The following is a 5,269-nucleotide window of genomic DNA, read 5'->3' as shown; positions in this document are numbered from 1 at the left end:
GTCGCGAGCAATGACCCTACACAAAGTCTTTGACTTTTGTTTATATTCACTGGAGAGCGTGATTCACAATTTTAGCTCCACGATCGTTGATATCGAAACACCGGAACTGATAAAAGATTAACTCGTTTCATTATTTTAATCATGTTTTCATAGAACAGCTTCCCAAGATGATTAATCATTTTAATATAATGTATTACTTTATTAGATTTAGCTTATAATTTATAATGGAGCTTCCGGGAACCAAAATGGCGCCCTACGAATTTATACCGTTGTCCATTTTTTATTATTCTCTACATTCCACGCTGTAAAATCATCGCAGATCGAGTTCAAAGCACCCAGAAATTATTCATTCACGCGTTAACGGCGCGCTTTCGATCGTGAATCGGTTCGATACGTTTCCTTTTTTTTTTTTTTTTTTTTATTCGAGAACGACACGCGAACGATTCGCTCGGTCTCTTATTCGTACCCGGGGCTGTTCTTTCGTCTTAGCTGGATGGCACTGTCGCGTTTCTGGCCATTGATCAAACAGCTTTTATTTATAGCCGAGACAACAACGTTCCTGTACTCTGAATTTTTTCTTTCGCACATTTTCGCAAAAAAAACATTCTGAATAATACCTCTTAACGATTCAGTCGAAATAAATTATTCTTACGTTGGTTACAAATAGACAATGTTAGTAGAGGTAACGTTAGTTATAATTTTTTAAAGAATTTTTGAAATTTTGAAGAATCCCTTAAGATACATTTAAATTCGTTAATTAAATTTTACGAATGTTAGCATTATCCTTTTGCAGACATATACTTTGAGAAAATGAAGCTGAAAATAATTTTCAATTTTTTCAAAGTTAGAAATTGAAAATAGCCAAATGCAGCCTAGGAATCCTCGGAATTTACCGAAAACAAATACCGTTAATTAATCTTAATACGTAATCGTTAAGTTGGAGGGAAGATCGTGGGAAAAGTGGGAAATGATTTCTCAGGGAACAATGAGGGAATCTCGCGAGCACTATGCTCGCGCAGGCTGATGTAAGGGACTTAACGGAGCCTTAAATATTCATTACGTGTCGTTAGACTTCTTTCGAGGACGATAAACCCCTTTCCAAAATTAAAACAAAATATTCTGCGTTCCTGGCGCTCGAAGCTGCCGAGATATCATCGCGTATGTATATTAGATCCTGTTTGGGTCAGTTTATGAGTCACTATGCGTGTAATTCGGGTGACGAGCGATTACGCAGGTGTAGGGAGATACCTCGGAGACATAGATTGCATTACGTGTACTCGAAAGTAATGTATTCTGTGAATGTAATCTGTGAATCTCGATATTTGTGTATTATTCATCAGAGAAATTGATTTTTATCGACATGGCATTCAAAATTTGCACACTAGATGGCAAGAGGAGCCCTCAGTGGCTGTAGCGGTATTTGTAGGTATAGTACGGGCTTAGGAACCCCGAGGTACCCGAGCTAGAGGGGGGCCAACGGGCCCGAATAGATGAGAAGTAGAGATACTGGAAACAGTATTAAAACAATGCAGGAGTCGTGTAAGACGATGATAAGAAGAATGGAAATAAAGTAGTAATAAGTAAGCAGTAGTGCAATAATTTTGTAGAATAAGTTACGCACTTTAAATAAATGAATGAATGATGGCAAAAGGAGGGTGATTAAGGAGGGTGGCGCTGGGGTGGAGATGTATACATTTTAGTTGTAAGCCAATAAACGTATTAACCTAACCTTTCATTTATGAACCGATTTGGATCAAATTCACACGGCGTAATATTTAAATAAAAAGGAAGTCTTAGAATAGGAATAGTATTCCACGCGATTATTTTTGTCCGTGTTAGGCCTTCCTAGATGGCGCTGGGATCGCTTTTCTTAAAAAATTCTTATTTATGAACCGATTTGGATCAAATTCACACCGCGTAAGATTCAAACAAAAAGAAAGTCTTTGGCAAAAATACGAACTGTTTAAGAATGTATTCGAATTCAATATAAAAGAAACGACGTTTCTTTTTAACCCCCCTAATATAACTTCCATTCAGACTTCCAATGGCTCCCTCGATGATAATCTAACCTCGAAACAGTGTAAACCCTCCAAGCAGGCTACGACGAGACGCAATAGGCAAAACTTGGAACGTTTTCCGGGCGATTGCGTTATTACTTGTCGTTTCTTGAAGGCAAACAAGCGAGGAAACGAGCATCAATCCCACCCCGGCCAACCCTAATCGCTTTGTAGTCATTCAGCGGAGCTGAAGCACCCCAGCACTGGTAGAGATTGGTTTTCGAGATAATCGACGGTAAACTGGATTCTAAGCCGTCCAAAATACTTTCCCTTTTTTCTTTCACTCGTCGATCCACCTCTTTCTGGATTTTCGAACACTCCTGGCAGACTCGACTAGACGTTGCTTACCTGAGCAACCCCTTTTAGGCGCGAGAGGCGCGTATGGGCACTTGGACATCCAAATCCGGACCCCGGGCACGTTTTTAGGACTCGTTTTTCAATCTGAAACGGATAGAATGGTTAGAATTCGTTTTCAAAGAGGGTGGAAGGGGGCGAGCATTTTTCGTGGAAGTATCGGAGAGTGTAGAAAATGGTGGATTCAATACAGGACGCCATTCGACACTTTTCCGATATTTGATTACGGAATTCGAGACAGTCTACTCATCCCTAGTGATGAATCAGACAAAGAGGACGTAGATAGACACCACGTATTCGACAAAAATACAATTTTTCCAAGAAAGTAGATTGTTCAAGTGTAGCTTTACATTTTGTATATTTTAAATATTTTTACGTCGAAAGCTTTGATGCCTTTATTCAGAATCGAAATTTCATATATCGATGATTTTATTAAGAACAATAGCTAAATACATAGTTTCAGTTGATTGTAAATTAAATTTGCAAATCATTCTTTTCTATATTTTTCTTTTAAACATTATTCGAACCTACATTATTCGAGTATGATAAGTAGACGTACAATTAGAAACGCTTACAATCCAAATTACATTAGAAATGTTAGATACGTGGTGAATTCGTTTAAATTTTGCCGCCAGAATGGTCGCTTCCGGTTTTGCCTGGGGTCAATCAGTCCGGATCACTACTCATCCTCTGTCCATTCGTCGTGGACTCGTCGACTTCCCAATTTCCAATTCGCTCGAGAAAGAAGTCGGGACTCGTCTGCGTCGGTCAATTTACACCTTGCTCCCTCGCGAGATAAAGAAGCCCTCTCCGGAAGCCATTACGGGCAGGAGGAGGGGGTGAGAGCTCCAAAAAATGTTTCTTATTCCACGAGCGACCGCAACGCCGCTTATTTCACTTCTCCTCTAATCTCGAGGCGCACCGTGATGGAGATGGAGCATGGAGATGGAGCATGTCGACGAGCCAGGGACTCGTTCTTTTGGTGGCAGCCGATGATGATGGTCTGTGTGAACTGGCGAAACGAGAGGACCGGCGAAAACGTGATCTTTTGGAAAGCGGCAATTATACGAGGGGAAACCGTTCTCGAGAACATTGAGATCTTATCTCGGGCTACATCGAACTGCATGGAGAATATTACTTGAACGCGATGAAAAATTATGAAAGGAATAGGAATATGTTAGTACGGGGTGTAGATGTCATGGTGTAGGTCCAATTGTCGAAAAAATGGACGAAAATGGCCCCTAGACTTATTGGTCCGCCATCTTTCGGAGCTTCCGATCGTTTTAAAACTCCTAATACCGGTAATAGATTAATTCGAACGCTTGATCTAGGTCACAAAAGTATCTCTATTGATATTTATAATAGTAGATAGTAGTGTTTGTCGCGCTAATTTTTGAACAAATCAACGAAAAAACTTCCAGACGTATTGGTCCGTCGCCCCCCTGAGAACCTAGCGTCCCGTTCCCTAGGTTAACGATCTAGATGGACACTAAACATTCCATCTTGGCCAAAGTATCTTAATTAGGGGTCCACCTAAACCCGGTCAAGGGATCTCGAGCATCTGTTCTCCGATTAGTCGGTTTCGTCACGATATCGTGGACATTAATCACGATCGTCGAGTGCATCGCAACACCGTGGAAAAAACGCCGGTCTCATCGTGTCTCGGCGAAGGTGCTCGCCTCCACGGTCACAGGGGGAAGTCATCCATCATCGCTTTGGCGACAGCCGCGCTATCAAAACCGCCACGATATCTTGGGAGGCCGTTGTTCGTCTTTCTTCTTGAAACGGAATCGAGAACAAAGCGTGTCCGTGTCCGTGCGCCGTGGATCCATTAGGATGCATGCCAAAGGGGTGTTAGAGCCATTAGGTGGGAGAATAGTCGCAGTTTTCTTCGCCGACAAAGTGACTTTCGTTTTGTTTCGCCGAGTCTTCTCTTCCATTGTGTCCCAATCGCGCGGTGTCCTCGTTTTTAACTTAGGACATACCTGATCCTGGTCCGAGATAGTCCAGCGACTCCGTCCTCCATTATTTCCTCCTTTCAGCAGGAGCACTAATTAATCTCTAATCTGGAAGCTTATTTTCTTCTCTATAATTTTTTAGTATCGTTGGTGGTCTCCAAATAGTTCCTGTTGGTTTCTAGTACAGATTCTTAACAATTCACAAAGAATTTGGCGTTACTAATTAATCTGACGGATTAGCGAAATCCGAATGTCGTAATTCGTGCAGACACAGGTTTGCAGACACGATATATTTCGAAAACAGTGTTCGTTCGTCGAACAATGAGCGGGGAATTAACCGACACGAGAGCACGTTTGACGAGCGTTGCACGTGTGCGTGCGCATAGGCGTAACCGAGACGATCAATTGACGTATATTAATGTATCACGATCACGTTCGCGCGTGGATCGAGCGATCGGAGAATCGCGCTCGTGGCGCATCTGCTCCTCGAACCCCTCGAAACAACAGGTAGATCTTTATCTGTACGAGCCTTTCCGCGATAGAGGCGCACGAAGAAAGCCCGCAACGAGGATAATCGCGTGCATGGAGGGATGGAACGTCACCGGAAGTGATCGCGATTCCTTAGTCTCGGAAAGCAGAAATTCCATGCGTTCCACACCTCGCCAGCACGTAGTTACACGACGGAGGAACGATGTTTCAATTACGTTAAAAACTCGCAATGGAACATGTAGCATTCGGTACTTTGAAGCTTTCGTAATACATAGATTTCAAAGTGGTTGGGACACAAGTTACTATAATTTGCGCTTTATTATAATAGGAGCCTTGACTCTTTAAGGCTTTGCAACTCGAGGCCTGAGCCTTCAAAGCTTTGCAACTGGAGGCTTGACCCTTCAAAGCTTT

Source organism: Hylaeus anthracinus, unplaced genomic scaffold, assembly GCF_026225885.1.
Source record: "Hylaeus anthracinus isolate JK02 unplaced genomic scaffold, UHH_iyHylAnth1.0_haploid 0, whole genome shotgun sequence".
Lineage (NCBI taxonomy): Eukaryota > Metazoa > Arthropoda > Insecta > Hymenoptera > Colletidae > Hylaeus > Hylaeus anthracinus.
Note: the sequence above shows the minus strand (reverse complement) of the source record.